Source organism: Drosophila melanogaster, chromosome X (assembly GCF_000001215.4).
Source record: "Drosophila melanogaster chromosome X".
Taxonomy (NCBI): Eukaryota; Metazoa; Arthropoda; class Insecta; order Diptera; family Drosophilidae; genus Drosophila; species Drosophila melanogaster.
This window is the reverse complement of record NC_004354.4, coordinates 19,371,633-19,389,232: the sequence shown is the minus strand read 5'-3', so window position 1 is coordinate 19,389,232 and position 17,600 is coordinate 19,371,633. Positions and strand designations below refer to the sequence as shown.

Here is a 17,600-nt window from a genome sequence, read left to right as displayed (position 1 = left end):
CGTTCTTTTTGCCAGCCAAGCCCCTTTGACCTGTGCGCATAAATATTGAATAACATTTTTTTTTTTGTAACAAATTCCGATACGATATTTTATGGCATTTTTGCAGGGAAGCCAATGTCCGAGATATTAAGTTTACTTTTCCCACCATGCAACACAATCCATTCGTTTCTGATGCAAATTTAAAGGCGTGGCAACGAATGCGAACGGCACTAAAGTGCACAATATAGACACATCGAATATCCTCTAAAAAAAATCAATGGGCGAGTATCATTTGAAGTCTCAAGTCCACGAAAACAATCCAAACTTTTCACTGTCTATCTGTCTTAATACGGCGTGCAAAGCAAGTTTTCTGCAAAAACATTCCCTCTTTCCACAACTTTAACGACTGACTTTTGCTCTCGCCCTTGTGTGAACAACTCAAATTCAAGCGCATAACGTTAATCGACATCCGGAATCTATTTCCCCCCCCCCCCTTCCTTTGCCCCCCTTCGCCAACCGACAGTTTTCATCGACGCCCACATTCGTCACTAACCGAATTCGGTTCCCAGCGTCGACATTCAGAGTCGCAGTTTTTCAGCGGAATTCACTTTTGCTGACATCGACTCGAAATGACTTTCCGCGTGAAAATTGTCAGAAAAGTGTGGAAAAAGTGCAGGCGGAAAAAGCCCGGTGCGAAAACACAATTTCCCCAAGGTGTAACGAAAAGTAGATGTATCGAAAACAATTATTTATTTAAAGCGTTAAAGTTAAACAACATTTGCATGCGTTCATGTTCCGAAAAGAATACAATTTGCGCTCAAAGTGGATATATATCATTCTGTTTCAATTTGAATACCTATTCATTATTACGTTTAATTGGCTTGAGAGTTTATCGAAATAATAATAATTAACCTCTGCCAAGTAATTAATACCTATTTATTCAACTTACAACGAAGAATGTGTTTGAAGTTTGGAATTTTGATATCGCCTACACTTATTATATTTATATATTAAATTTTAAATTAAATTGTTTTTTTTTTCTTTTGCAAATCGCTCGGAGCTTTGGCCTTTTATAATGCAATTAATTAATGCCGGCATCGAAGTTTTTAAGCCCCTTCATTTGACTTTTTGAGACCTATTCTTTGTGCCGAGCCATATTTGTTCGAGTGCCTCTACATTTCCTGATTAATTATAACGCGTGACTCTCATAATTAGTGGGCTTTATATTTTATCATGACAGCGCTTCTCCGTCTGCTTCTGATTCTCCGTGGAAACAGCGCGCTCCCCTTGCCACGCCCAGAATTTACGATGGAACACGAAAAAAAAAAAAATTAGGTTTTTAGAAAGATATGGCGAAGACATCGCAACTCGCAGCTCGCAGTTGTCGCAGCTGTTTGTCATTTTTCCATTTCCACACACACACACACAGTTTGTTTTGCCGGTGGTAACTTGGTTGGTGACTTGGTTGGCAACTTGGTGACCCGGCTGGTTGTTTGGTTGGTTGGTGCTTTAATGCCGGTCATATGACTTCTGCTTTTCGCCGTCACTTTTATGCACATGAGACAATGCTTTATCAACAGCCATCCTCTGTTTTGTTTCGTTTTTTCGAATTTTCATAAATGAAAATTTGTTCTAACAATATTTTAAGTTTTTTTTTTTTTTTACACAAACACTGGCACAAAGCCGTAGTATCTTCGGTATGATGGCGGGTGGAGGGAGGGGGGGTCGAAATTTGGAAGCAGACTTGTAAGTGGTTTTCCTGATTACACAACGGCTGGATAATGTGTGCTGTCTCTGGCATCGAGTATGTGCGGCAACAAAGATTTACGCGCTAACTTGTTTTTTTTTTTTACAAACTTTAAGTTGCAGGTGTGGTACGCAGTACTGTGCTGTTCTGTATTGTGGAAATCCAATCGGCAATATTGACAAAACACGGCGAATCGTCAGGATTCCAGATCGCAGGTAAGAGGTAAGAGCTGAACAAAAAAAAAAAAAAAAAAAAAAAGCAAAAGTAGACAAAATTGGCTGTCAAATGGGCCGCTGGGGAGAGAGTGCCACAGCTCGACAGCAGCGGCTAATGGCACTCTCGTCTCGATTCTTAATTCTAGTTGCCGGCATATGTGTGTACGCAGCAGTGTATCATGTCCCACCACGTTCCATGTCCTGTGTCCTGTGTCCTGTGCCCTGGGTCTTGTGCCTTATGTCCTGCGTCCTTCCCGACAAAGGTGCATATTTTGGCTTATTCATGGTTCAATTATCCATGGCGATGTGACAAGGCAGAAGCGTGGGAAGCAATTTATGTCGCTGCGAGAGCATTTATTTTGAGTGTCGAATATAACTTAGAAGTTGACAACCACTCCCCGGATTTTTCCTCGAACGCATGTGTATATCAGAGGATCTCTACCCGAAACTCAAGCTACATATCTATTTAGTTATTATTTTAGCTAATTGTCCTTTGGGATGTTCTGCACAACTGGGTGCTCGTAAGTTAATGAGTTTGTTTGGTGTTTTATGTGAGATTTTAAGAACTGGCCTTGTGGGAGGAAAGGCATGATTTAACACCTCCATGCCAGGGTTTTTTTTTTTTTTTTTAAGGACCTCCAAACACACACACACACACGCACGTGTGAGTGTGATGGGCACGTACCTAAAATTATAGAAGCTGTGAGGCATACATACATGAATATTAAAAATGGCATACAATTATTTGTTTTCCTCTGACATTGAATACAAATGAACGAACACACACACACACAGCTGCGTTCAACATAATAGCACTCATCGAAATAATATGACGCTCATAAAAATGCATAAGTAATGGTTACAGCTCAAAAATCTTGATTTAAGCCCATAAAAAACCAGATTGCCACACAATATTTATGTATGTACATACATATGTATATCTTCATATGCCTTCAACTTTAAAGGCTTTGCCATTGCTCCTGTTACAGCGCGCGGCAATTCTAAAGAACCCGTCTGATATCCAATGTTTTTAAATTGTGATTTCATTTAGAGAACATTTTTTAATTGCATGACCCCAATCCACGGCTCTTCTTCCATCCATCCAAGGTCTCGGTGGTGCGGTGCACATGTGGCGAACGGATGGAGCTCTCGAATGGCGTCGAGGATGATGGGTGTGCATATGGATGCGCCTGTGGAGGATGTGGCTATGCATCCAAGCTGACGAGGAGGCCTTTCTTTTTTATTTAACCAACCAACCAACAGTGGCAACAAAAAATTAAGAATATAATTCAACCCAATGAAATCTTTTTGAAAGCAATCATTCGCTTCAAGCGGCGCTCACTCGACTCATCATCGGTAGGACTGAACTTTTGCAGCTCGAGTTAAGGGATTTTTAATGAATGCGACTGAATAATACATAAATAATATTGTTCTTAATATTTTTAAAATTATTATTATTTTTTTTTTATACAGTTTCATCTACTGTGTTCATACCGACGCACTGCATCCTTTTTTTCTGGTCGTCTGTGTTGTGTCTCATTATTTGTGATTTCTCGAAATCCCCTTCCGTCGACTCATTGCACTCCAACGCTTGGGCGGGCACTTCCTAACCACCCACCACCACCTACCACCACCTACCACCACGTACCACCTAAAAAACCCCCTAAGCCCCATCGTCAACGCCATCGCACCGAACATGACACGCATGCTGCCCCCGCAGGAGGCGTGTACTTTGTTTGAAGCGCAGCTCGCAGACAAAATTCGCAGGCACACTGAGAGAAATGGTGAGAAAATAAAAGTCACCCGCCGCTTTCCCCTTTTTTTTTTTTTTTGTTTCGCTGATGGTGGCAAACTCTGCCCCGCATTTTGCGACCGAATGTGCGCTGTTTACTTAACAAAACGCAAAAGTGGGCGCACTTCGGCTAACGGAAAACGGAAAACGGAAGTGACTTCCGTTTGGCGACAAGACGCAAATGCCTTATCTTAATTGCGAATGAAACACACACATAACATATTCCACTTACGCATTCTTTGACATTTATTTGACATCATCAGCGGATTAATTCAAGAATTTCATTTCTGATCCCACCTCAAATTTTTGGCTTTGAACTTTGTCTGCAAAGTGCCCCATTGGCGTTTTCATACAAAATATAAAAAAAAAGAGCAATACAACAAAGTTTGATAGCCGCAGGCGTTTTCAAAACAAAAACAAACCTTTTCTTGAAATTTGCAGCCATCACGAGGATTTACTTAAGAGATGAGCTGCCTAATTAATTGGCATTAGTGCGATGGAAAAGTGTGTAACGAAAAAGGGTTCGATTAATGTATAATTCATTCGAAATTGAAGTGTACGTTTATAGTTCGAATTAATATGGCTTTAAGCTGGTTTATGACTTAAATTATTATGCAAAAGAAGCACATTGTGATTAAATTGTTTGCCAGTTTTTAGAAATATGTATGTACATATTTCCCTGTTTTTACATCAAACGTTTTATTTTTATTTTTTTTTTAGTTCGCTTACATTTTGAATGGCAGCATTCCAAACTGGGGTAGAATTCATTTTTTGAGTGCAGATGTTTGTGTGCATTTATGTGTGGGCACCAGCAGCGCTCGAATACATTAACATCCAAAACGTTAGCGTGCCAAGGACCGACTGACAATAATTTTCCAGTCCTGCAAAGTACATTTTTCGCCCCCCAGCTCCAACCATCCAACCATCAACACCAACCACCCACTTTTATCGCCTTCGACCTCAACGGGGCAAAAGTGCTGTTTTGTCTGAGGCCATAAAAAGGGAATTTCAAAACCATAAATTGATAAATTGATAATATAAATTAACCAATTCGATATTAAACTTGAATGCGTCTGTGGGTGTGCGCTTAAGTGTGACGCCAAAGACACGACAATAAAAAAAATATATATAAAGGAAGAATTTAGTAAGAATAATCCTTCAGAAATATGACTGTTGAGTTTTTAGCGATTTTCCGAGCAAGGCGTGGCATTTATATGTACCTTCTTCTTGCATTCTTTTCTTCAGGAATGCCAAATACCCTTTGAAAATGAAAGGAGAGACACAGGCCGGCGGAAAAAAAAGGGAAAATAATGTGCCAAGGGAAGCGGGAAAAATGTTTTCATCCTTGTATCTTGTATCCTTGGATCAACACAATAACCGTGCAGATAATTTGCAAACCCGTATATGCACACACACACACACATCGAAAAGCCAAGACAATGTATACATGCCTATGTACATAGTATGTACATACATTCGAAGAGGCTTCCCAATGCTGCTAATTAAACAAACTTTGAATTAATCAGCTAATCGCATTTGGTGATTTAGGCAGGGTCCGTATAATATTGTTTATCGGATTAGTTGCTCCTTCGAATAGCAATCGATTTTGATGTGCACATTTAATTCACACATAAATTTCGATTTATATTCAATGTGTCAATTTGTGACTTTTTACAAGTGTATCTGCCGAATGCCAACCAACTAATGCCACACCATATCCATATCCGTATCCATATCCCTATCCCTATCCCTATCCCCATTCTGCCATCCGAAAGCTTCTTGGATTCCGTTTTGTATGCGTTGCCAGACGCTTTGATGTTACACACGATGTTGTTATGCTCGTAAAAATACTTTAACGTAATCATTAGTATGGGCAGAAGCTGGCGAGAGCGTCGGATTCGCTTCAGGAGCAGTCCAAAGATTGTATAGTTGGTTAGGTGGTGGACCCAGGACAACGCCAGGACAGACCATGCACACATAATTGCACACCACAATAAGCCATAGCCATTAAGTTCTAATCCGAAAACGGCTGTCGAAACTATTTGCAACTTAATGTTGATCTGTTTAGCTTAGCACCGAGTTCTTAGTGGTTAAAAACATAAATACATACATATAGTATGTACATATGTTTCGAAGGAGCACTGCTTAATTCCTGCCTGGCTATGCGATTTAAACTCTCGACATGTATTTAATTCGAGTTAATATTGTTGCTGCCCAAGTCACTGGACATTCTATATACATACATACATAGATCAAAATTGCATTAGTCTCGTTTAGTTTTTTTTTTTCCCCCACCACAAAATACGAAACTCGTAAATAACTCATAATCTTTAAGTGGTTAAAGAATAGCGCCGAAAACGTTGATTATGGCACTTGGCATTTTGTTTGATCTGGCCTAGATACATAAACAAACCATCGGTCACGGTCTATTGGCTTTGGCCAACATTTGTTTTGTTTCGTTCCTTTTCCTTTTTTTTTTTTTTTTTTTGTGGTGTTAGTTTGTCCGTGTTATATATATTTATAACCGAAATTAGCTGTCAATTATGAAAGTAAGTCGCTGGCGACCGCAAAGGAATCCCGGGTGAGCGGACGTACACATGCACGCAATGACTTCGGTGTCCATTACGTCCATTTTATTTGACCTATTGCGCCGTGCTGGAGGTTCCGCTCCTGCCAGCGCTTCTTAAGCCGGTAAATTGCTGTCAATTAGTGGGCGAAAGTAATAAATAAGCCAAGAAGACCACAACCACCAACTTCGCCGGCAGGACCATGTTGTCACTCCAAGAGGCAATCAAGGGCAGGCAGGCAGGCAGGCAGGCAGGCAGGCAGGCAGTCAGGCCGGCGGCTCGGCTCGGCTCAGCTCAGGAGGACAGGTGAGCTAGCTTCTCTAGCTCCTCTAGACACCAGCTATCAGCTCTCCATCCTGTAGCTTTGGCCCAGAGTGCGTAACTTTTCCACACCTTTTGCTTCATAGCAGCGGCGAAGTTGGGCGACCTTCATTGACATTTTTACATGTCCTGAAGGACACAGACCATTCCTCTGCCCCTGCCCAAGTTCCCTGGCGACCTACCTGTAGCAGGAGGAGTAGGAGGAGAAGGAGATGGAGGAGGAGGAGGAGGAGGAGGCGGAGGATTCATTGTTATGGAAGGGCGGGCATGCTGTAATATGTTATTGTTGCCAGCATTTTTATTGGATTTTTACAGGTGAGCATTGCCATTAAGAGCGCCCATTCCACAACCTTACCCCAAAAACCACATAGGTATGCAATACATATGTATGTATATAAGGGGCGAAATATATTATGAAAGGTGGCAATGGGGCAATTCAATACGCACCCTAATAGAAATGCGATCGATCTAGATGTGTTCAACCTGTAACCTTTTCATACACCTATCTTAAGTCAGTAATCCCTTTATTTTCTTTTAAGTAAGTTATATTCTGAGGCACACTTTTCTCAAAGTTTAGCAGCTTTATTATGACGTAAAAGAGCAAGTTAGCATTAAAGCAACCAGCACGGTCTGTTGATCCAAGTGCTCCTAATTTTTAAATGAAATTTACGCGAAGCGTGTATTTTTTCACGCATTGAGCGCACATATGAAATGTGTTAAATATGTTAATTTGTTTATTTTAATGGGAGCGAAGAAGTAAAGTACACAATTAGACTAAACCGCAGGCATTTCATATCATTGCGGTTTTGCCGCAGAAAAGATACAACTTCAGATACTTTATGCGTTCCGATTGAATCTTTAGCATTGAATCCTGCGCAACTTCCATGTCCTGAATCAATGTTTCGCTGAATCGATTAGGTCTATCGGGTTTCTACCTCTCACTATCGGAATATTGCTCAATTTTGCGTATAGATATCTGGGTGTGATTTTTCACAACAACTTTCTTTTTTGATTCCTGAAAACGAGAAAAAAAACGACCTCTATTCGCCGGCAGGAATATTTGCCATGCATGCGTGTTTCACATTCCTCTCGTGTCGCCTGCCGCTTTTTTTTTGTTTTTTGTTTTATTTTTCATCTATTTTTATTTACCCCAAGCCTTTTTTTTTTTTTGTATGGGCGCCCAATTCTCGGCTTGTCAGCAGAAAAACAAAATGGGGTGTGGATGTGGGTGGATTGCGAATGAAAGATACAGGAGCTGGGTACCCATATTGATTAATCTTGTCATTAACATTTTTGCAAATGTCATTTCAAGTTGATTCGTCCTTGTCTTCGTTCGGATATTGTTTGTTTGTTCCTCTACTTGATTTTCATAGAGAATGGCGAAAACAATTTAAGAATGGGAGTGAGAATTGTGGGGGGAAAGTAAGCTGACTGCCTCACTGACTGGATGTCTGAATGGCTCATCATCATTGTCATCGGCATCCGACATCTTCGCGGAAACTTTGGATTCTGCCCGATGGAGAAAGCTCGGCGTCGCCATCAATAGTAGACATACAAATGGTGCCCCGGAATTTCTATAATTTATAGGCTTTCAAAGCCATTTACATTCGCCATTTCAACATTTCACCATTTCACCGTTTTGCCGACCCTATGGCCAAAACAGGAAGCCCAACGCGTCTGCCAGCATGACTAGGGTATACTACGGTTTGGCTACATAAAGTCAAGTTGTCGCTGACAGTTTGGCATACCATAAAAGCGGTCCAAATAAAATCCAGTCTCCTGCTGATGCTCTGTGCTCCTTGGTGGTTGCGTTATCCACCAAACCTAATTTTATTATTTGTCAACTTTTGTTACAATCAAAAGTAGGAAATAACACCACCACCAGGACAACCTCTACCATTATTTGCCATTAAGCAATCTCGAATGGCTGTCGGCAGTTGAGAGTATGGATGCATTGTATAAGATTACCAATTAGCCACTTGCCGATGATAACCAGAAATAACAATAGATTATGCATGATATTCACTGGAATTGGTTATATCCAAAAATCAGCTCCATCACTTATCCTCAATAGCAGAGTTGACAATGGGGGGATATGTCAAAGAGTTAATAATAAAGTAAAAAAATGGGCTAAATACCGGAGGCAACTCAGTAAGAGCTTAATAATAAAATACTTAAGCGGATGCACTTGTAATTTTTTTTATGATATAATGGTACAGTATAATTCGCTTAGCTGCATCGATAGTTAGCTGCATCGGCAAGATATCTGCATTATTTTTCCATTTTTTTGTGTGAATAGAAAATAGAAAATAGAAAAAAAAAAATTAAGTTAGCTGCATTTTTAAGTTACCTGCATCGAGGCATTGTGCAAAGTACTCGAGGCAGCTAAGCGAATTATACTGTATTTTAGCATGTTTCTAATAACCCGTTGACAGAATTCGCTAACAAAATCTTCGTTGTCATCGTGATGATGACGCATTTTGGCCTGGCGAAGAACACAAAATGAGCGAAAACACGCGGTGCAGATGTGAATGTAGATGAACTCTGGAGAGGATGACGATGATGATGATGATGATTCAGACGCCAAAAGCAGTCAAGGGTCAGGGAAACTTCAACTTGGAGTCAGGGTATGAAAAATGTCTTCTTCTTTGATGTCCATTCATTTCGTTCTTCTGCCAACGACAAAGTTGCTCCACTCGCGTGACCTGCAGTTCGTCATCTTAATCTCCTTCACAAGAGTTGCCATTGGGCAACGGATTTACCTCCACCGAATCCCTCGTTCTCATCACTGGCCACAAAAAACAAAAAAAAAACCAAAAAAACCAAAAAAAAACAATGAAAATTAATGCATTTTGAGCTCAGCGCACAGAGAAATGAAATAATTCTGTATTAGTCGTTGTCGGAACAGCGTGAAAAACGAGAGACAGCAACGAATAGAATCCAGATAAAATGATGAAATGGCAGGGCAACTCAATTCTAGAGCTGCCCGAAAAAAAAACACGCTCACGTAAAAAAAAACAAAAACTGAAGATTAGCTTCAATAACAATATTTTGGATTGACTGACCCTCGCCAATCGAGTGAAAAGCATCGAGGGGAAAATCGTGAATCACACACAGCGTCTTCTTTGTTTTTATTTGCCAGCTAATATATGTATGTACTACTTCCCTGATATTAAGACATTGGCACATTAAAGAAGAAAAAAAGAAAAAAAAAACCAAAAAAATGCAAGCATGTGTTATTGATGAATGATTCCCGGGAAGGGAATCAGTAATCAGGGTGAGCCTGTGCCTGCCCAGCAAATGAATTATTTAGCCATACGGTAAATCTTACCGTCCACTGGGAACTGCTAATTGTCACACAAAGTAGCTGGGAGAATAGATAAGCTTGAAGCACTTCAACTAAAAAAAAAAAAAATAATAAGGAGATGTGGAAGTTAGTACGTTCATATCCAAGGAGCAGATCAAATAAATTAGCAGGAACATTTCAGAGATTCAGAGATTGTCACCATTTATTCGATGAGCAGGCGAGAATATTTCGCTTCTCACATATCCTTCGCAAATCGCTGGCTGCTGGCTGCTGACTGCAAATGAAATGTTTGAAACCATGGTCGAAAGCATTTTCGATTTGAAGGTTGTTTGCTTAGCGTTTTAAATATGCATGAGAGCTCGATGGGTGGTGCTTATGCAAACTCACACACACTTTTTGCCATCCCAGAGATACGCACTCAACCACGCAGGCGAATGCCGCAAGCTCCTTGCGATGAAGTCGGGTCTACAGGTCTTCAGGTCTTGAGGATTTCAGGATTTCAGGATTTCAGTTCTTCACACTCGAATAAATAACGAGTAAGACCGCAATACTCAAAGAAACCGACAGTGAGACAAACACTCGCTGCTAGATTCAAGATATTCGAGCGATTCATGCTTGTCTAGCAGCAAATCTCAATTGTGGAGTACATGTACTTTATATGTTGTTTCTAAATGAAAATGATAAAATCAAATGGAATATATATGATACAAACTCTCAACGTACCTAAAGCTGCATTCCGAAAAACAGCTGAATTCATGAGAACATTTTGTGAAGGAAGATTAAACAAAAATGCAATAATAGTATGCACAAATATGGCGTGTCAGAGTGAGTCGATTTTAATGCTGAAGTGGCTTAAGCTTGATCTCCACGCCAAACTGACATTTCATTAGACGCCACTTTGTTTGCCCGCCGGTTGGCAATTTAATAATGACCTAAAAATTCGCACCAATCTCACCCAGCAGCAGCATTAGCACCATCGCCTCAGAGATCAAATGACAGAGACCCAAGAACAAACACCGAAGGACAGCAAACGCAAACGCCAGGACAAGCCCAAAACCAAACCCGAGACCCCCAAATCCAATTCAATCCAAACGAATCCAACCCAATCACAATCCCCTTTCCAATCCCATCCATCCATCCATCCATAAGCAAACCCATCCATGACAAACAGAGGATGGGAGGAGGAGGAGGAGGAGCAGTTGGCCAGATGGTTTTGTCACCGGCGTAGCAGCGGCGTATAGTTTTAATTCAATTGATTGAGCTCAAGTTTTTTGGCCAACAGGCGCAACCGGCAACTGGCGACACCTTAATTCGCCGCCCAATCTCCTCGAGACCCGGCACGTAGAAAACTTGCACCCACAGTCCCAGAACTCGTTAACGAGATTCCTGTACATGGTCCGCTTGTCACAGTCGCATCTGTTTCTGTTTCATGACGACGACGGCGATGACGATATGGATGCCGATGTCGGGTGTTTAACCTCAACTAACACCTCTGCCACATCCACTTAGGGTCTAAATTGTAGATCTACACTCGGGAAAACTGTCTGCCTGCTGTGTAGTGTAAAAGTGGTACTTAACTAATTTAGCCGAGTGTTGCTCGGTTAGGAGGTGGCTGAGAAGAGCGCTTTCAATTCAACATTTATAATTTGCCCAAGACGATGATGGTGATAATGGGTGGGTGGTCGGTTGGAATCGTTGCTTATAAAGATGGGCATGTTAACGGGACGGATGTTAAGTCGTGTGCATCGGATGTTTAAGTTCTCTTTGAAGTTGCCCAGCCTGATGATACACATTTGTATATGAAATGGTATGTGGTATGTCTACACTGTGCTAAATTCATTGCACCCAGAATGTATTCTATTGAATGCATTTTGTAAATGAGCAGCCTCACATCTTTGTGTGTGCAGCTGGAGCAGTCGATGGCATAGCTTCGCACTTACAAAGATGTCAACCATGCTCCGCACATTTCATTCAATTATCCACCACCGGAGTGGACAGAATTTAAATGCCTCGATGGTCATTGCAATCGGCGGCATACAAAGCATAAGTCGTGTTGTTTGCAAAACTGCCACAAAGGTCTCAAACAGCACTTAGGGCCTATCAATCCTAGTCGTAACTCCTAACTCGTAGCTTGTAGCTTGTAGCTTGTAGCTGGTAGCTCGAATCAACTCGAACACTGACTTACTTTTGATTTGCAAGCAGATGAAAGCAAGGGAAACAAGACCACTGCAATGTGCAAGGGCAGAATCTAGTTTAATTAGTTTATATATTTTACTAATTCCCACATCTTATACACATATACACATACACGGCTCGAATAATCCAACACGAGATACCCAGATTCATTTGCGATCTGCTGTTTTCACTGCTGCACACGTTGTTGCAATGCGGTTGCAATTGCAACTATTGGATATGGGAAGTTTGGCTACACTTTAATTAGTGAATGGTTTAATGCGGCATATCCTTAATTATGAAGCTGAAGTTTAATGTACAATATGTATGTGTATGTTGTATACACGAATATTAGGCATTTCATTTAACCACATTTCAAGGTATCGATTTAAAAACAAGACGCATCCAATTACCAGGCGTTTTTAGTCACCCCTATGAATGTACAAACTTTCACAAGCCCCCATCCCCCCCCCCCCCCTCACCTCCTCCCAACTATGTGCAATTCTGCTTGCTCTGCGTATTTTTTTTTTGCGGTTTCATTTCGCATTCTCGTGCCAGCATTTTGCCTTTAATAATTATTTATGCACATGTCTGCTGCAGGCTCTTCCTCTCATTGCTCAACTCGACCATTGGACCACCTCCTCATGAAAAAGCGGCAGATGGGGCACATGGAGCAGAGCCGATGAGGTTGGAGAAATGGAAGAAGAAGGCTGGCCCACTGTGTCCGCTCGAGTAGCACTAAATCAAATTGTGTGGCTATCAAACATGCAACTAGCCGTTCCCAGGCAACGACAGCATTTCAGGCTACACTTGAACAAAAACTTAGCCAACCTTTCGATGAAAATGAAATTAAAGGAAATTGTAAAACAATCGTAATGTCTTTCTTTCTGGCCGAATAACTAATTCGAATGGCGAACAAGGCAAGCGTGCATTTGGCAAGCAGAAAAATGAAAAGGCTATATTTACTATCTGTATTAACTAGCTAGCATAGTTTATAAATACAACATTTATGTAAATTGCTCTTGAGCCCAAGTTATTATAACATTGTGCATCGCATTGTAAGATGCCTTCTCTTGAGATAATATACAATCGCATTGTATAATAGGTGATAGTTATGCCTAAATGTTGTCATTAGAAGTGTTGTCCCTTGAACATAATGAACATAATGTAGCTATGAGTTTCGAGGCTTTTTCCCATCTGTTAAGCTTGAAATCTTTAAGCCCGGATTCTAGAATTCAGTATGGCACAGTATTTAATATGAGAACGGTTATTTGTCGTATCCGATTATATGTGCGTGCCCTCGTCTTTGGCCCCTAACCTCTGCCACAACTTTTACCTCCATTTGCGCCTTTGGGGGTGTATCTGTATCTGTGACCGTATCTACATCTGTATCTGTATCTGTATATGTATCTGTATCTGTATCTGTATATACGGCATATCGGTTAGCCGTGTTAATATTTGCGTTTTACATTGTGTGCTCACTGTGCTCAGACAGCGATAACGACAACGACGGCCAAGTGAGCAGAATGGAGCAGTTGGGTGGTTGGCTGATTGGGTGGCGTACTGGAGCAGTGGGTATCGTGATGCGGCTGTGGAAGTTGCGTGTCTTTACTTTGGGCGAAGGGGTTAGTGGAGAAATGGACGCAGTCGGATACGAAGAACTGCACATATCTGAAGCTCCCAATATAGATTCCGATAGAAATGCAGCTACAAATAGTCGGTATCTTTGAACAGTTTTCATGTTTTGTTTGGCTTTTAGTGCCGGCTCAGTTGTTCCCTGCGTCTCACACACACACACACGCACGCACACATTAGCCACACGTACGCAAACGATTTACCAACACAACACACAGCACACAAGCTTAAACATTACCACAAAACACGGGTGTGCACGGAAAGTTACAGATATATATGTACATATATATATATATACGCACTATGTACGATTACCTAGATACCAGTTCAAAAGGGTTCACGTACGAGTAAAGAAATATTATAGAAATACTATTGAAAGTCAGACTATGTTTTCCAATCTGAATCATGCATTGAATTGGTTTTTCTTTTTTAAGGAATTAACTTAATAATGCCAAGCCAATTCTCCAACTAAATATAGCTTTAAAAACTCAAAGAATTGTAGAGGGAATTTTAAAATGTTCACCCCTTTATTTGATTCAACGTATCAGTGTCACTCCCCATATTATTATTGTTTAAAAAAAAAATCCAATCTTGTGCGTCAATGCAAGATGGCTAAATATTTATATCTTCAATACTGTTGCACTTCACAGACCCGATAAGAAAGTGCAATCATTGCACACATCAGTTCAACGGAAAAAGAAAATAAATATCTCTGTTTGATTGAGCAAATGCAAATACGACAGCAGTTCAAAGCGCCCTTTGTGCCGAAATCAAACTGCAAATACATGGCCTAAAAGCATTGGCAAACAAGCAAACATGGCCATGCATCCTCACTCCTTTAACGCCTAATGTTTTTTTTTTATTAATTTATCTGCCACATATTGCTGCATCTTGTTTGATCGCACATTAATGGCCATTCTGGAGTCAAAAGCTTAGCTATATCAAGTATTCTGGCATCTCGACTTGTTTGTCTTACTAATTTGACTTAAGTGCCAGGAGATCCTTGTGCTAATTGTTATTCCAATGCATTTTGGTCTTCAATATTTACATTCTCATTTTCATTGGTATTTTCAATTGCCCAGAAATGCAATCAAATTCACCCTTTTCCTTGAAATTGTGCCATGCCTGTCGACTTAATAAACATTTGATTTCAGCGAAATGCCGTGCTACCACCAACGTTTGGTAATTATGAATTGCTCACCTACTAAACAAGGTGTAGCATTCCACAGTTTGTGGCAGAAAGACAAATCTTCTTGCACACAAAAATGGTATGCAAACAGAGGTTGCGGGTTCCGAGTTTCGAATTTTGGGTTTCAAGTTTCGGGTTTCGGGTTCCGGGTCAAATTTTCCTTAGTCGTTTGGCATTTTTTCAGTTTGCACTCGAGTTGCGGGCAATGCATCTTCAATCACCGAAAATGCATTCCAAATAACTTTGGCCTAAACTTGGACCGATATGCCGCCTCTCGGACGTGTTACGACCACGGCAATGGTGATGGCAATGGTGATGGCGATGGCGATGGCGATGGTGGGTTGAAATGGCAAGACTTACCATCCCAAAGTTGCTTGCCCAGCAAAGCAGTGCAGAGATTTTTTTTTTTTTTCATCCAGTTTAAGCAGAAAATTGCACCTAAAAGAGCGTAGAATAGTTTCCAACGCAACACCCCCCACCCCCCACAGACACGCCCAACAGCTAGCCCCTCTCATCATCTGACCCTTGTTGTTCCATCCTTTATCCCGGGAATGCCCCCCGGAACACTAGCCTCATCTGGTCGAGCTTTAGATAGTTGGATGGCTAGATGGGTGGTTGGGTGGTTGGGTGGTTGGGTAGCTCTAGCCGGCCTGGGAAACAACGGAAATTACAAATTGTTGTTTGCTTTGCATTTCACTCGCACCAAACGAACGACGGATGACAACAACAACAGCAGCAGTTGAGGAGCAGAACAGAAACGCAAAAAGTAAAAGGGGCGCAAAAAGCTAAAAACAAGAGAGCCAAATGCAAATGAAAATGAAAATGAAAATGAAAATACATTGGCCAGAGCCAAAGGAAGAAATGTGGAAAATGCTCAGTATACCAACAACATCGTACACCTCAGTAGTGCGAGTTGTGTCCTGATGTCTGTGCAACTTTTTTTTCGATTTATCCGAATGCTCATGAAGCTATTAATTTCACGAATTCTTAAATACGTGAATGGAAAATAGAGCCTATATCCTTTCACCAACCCACCCACCACCTACCATCACCACCACCTTCACAATCCAAAGCCACCCAATTCATGCGACGCTGGCGAATTTGGGCAAAAGGAAATTGTTTAACCACATGCCAAATGGTTGCAACTAACTGCATCATAGATACAAGATACATATTTAAGTTGCCATGTATTTCGTATTATCTTTACTCGTAATCCCATGCAAATCACAACTAAACACTCGAAAAAGAAAACAAGCAATTTAACAATTTTCAAATATTATCGAACTATTTTTTTATTTAGTGTTGCAAAAGTTGTTATACTTTTCTGATTTTCAGTTTGCAGCAGCAAGTGGTTTAATCGCCTTTATATTATTGTTATTTTGATTTGATTTTTACAGTTTTACAGTTCTTAAAGTATCTTTTCATCCCCATTTCCCCTCTCCCACGACCATGGCAAACAATAGCTGAGGTGGCGGAAGTTCAAACAAAAGAGCAGCAGTCAAAATGCAGGCTATTTACTTTGGTAAATTTTTAGCAAGAGTTTGAATTACATGCATACATAAGTATTTAATGAGCATTGAATAAATTATGTCACAATATATATACTTACATATTACAAATATGTATTGCAATTAAAAATGTTTTTTTTTATTATTGGGAAAAAAAACTAGCGCTCTCAATTTCTTTCACTTCGATTCCCTTTATTTGCACAGAAATAATGAATATGAAATGGTGTCGCTTTTGTTAAATCGAATCGGCATGCATAATGTAGTTAGTTAATCGTTATTGAAATAATTGAACTATACTTTACACATTACGATCAATTATTCAAAATTAAGCACAATTAAAGCCAAGTTTCCTGAATTCAACCTTTTAAATTCCATTGTTCACACTCCCCAGGGCGATGACTCTTATGGGTCACAGTGGGGCATCGATATGTGCGCCCGTTCCGTACTTTTGTTGCGGCCCACGTCAATATGGATGTGTGTTTGTTCTGTGTACAATATAAATGTGCGTGTGTGTGTGTATTTATTTACATGTATCGAGTTGCATGCGCACTGTACCTCCACATACATCCGTTCACAAACTCGTACATCTTAAAGTGAGGTCTGCAGTCAATTTAGATAAACAATTATGAGCACAATTGTGCCAGAGCTGCCTATTCCCCAGCGATTCCCCAGCGATTCCCCCGATTCCCGCCACCAATTCCTTCGGCACAGCGGCACCCGTTCACTTCATTTGACCCACCATCAAGTGGAGGGCAGTGGAGTGGAGTGGAGTGCTGGTATGATGGAGTGGCGGAGTGGAGTCGAGTGGTGCCACCAAGAAGCGGAACACGCCGTAAACAATGCAACGTTGAGTCAGAATGCCAAGCAAAAGTACAAATTGTATACTCCTTACTCGTTGAGTAAAAGGGTATATAAGATTCGTTGCAACGTAGTATGTTACAGGTAGAAGGAATCCTTTTTTTTTTTTGATAAGGATCAATAGCCGAGATCTCGGGAACTATAACAGCTAGAAGGCATACAGATTCTAGATACATACATACATGCAGCGCAAGTTTGTTGACCCATTTTGCCACGCCCATTCTAACGCCCACTTTTGAAAAAGATTATCATATTTTTTCATATTTTTTTTTGTAGTCTTTAAATTTTCTTCTAAAATATCTATCGATAT

General features: G+C 40.6%; 1 protein-coding gene across 4 annotated transcripts in view, besides 2 other annotated features; it reads right to left on the bottom strand.

The window, feature by feature from the left end:
• The window catches only part of kek5 (kekkon 5), a 118,734-nt gene that overhangs the window by 82,682 nt on the left and 18,452 nt on the right, over positions 1 to 17,600 (bottom strand). The window contains exon 3 of one of the 4 annotated variants that reach the window (NM_167648.3): positions 9,953 to 10,020. The exons of the other annotated variants lie outside the window; for them this stretch is intronic. The gene's annotated coding sequence lies outside the window, so the exon portion shown is untranslated. The remainder of the gene's footprint in view (positions 1 to 9,952; positions 10,021 to 17,600) is intronic. 4 annotated transcript variants of the gene reach the window in all.
• Positions 8,838 to 9,023: a mobile genetic element.
• Positions 17,416 to 17,600: part of a mobile genetic element that runs on past the window's edge.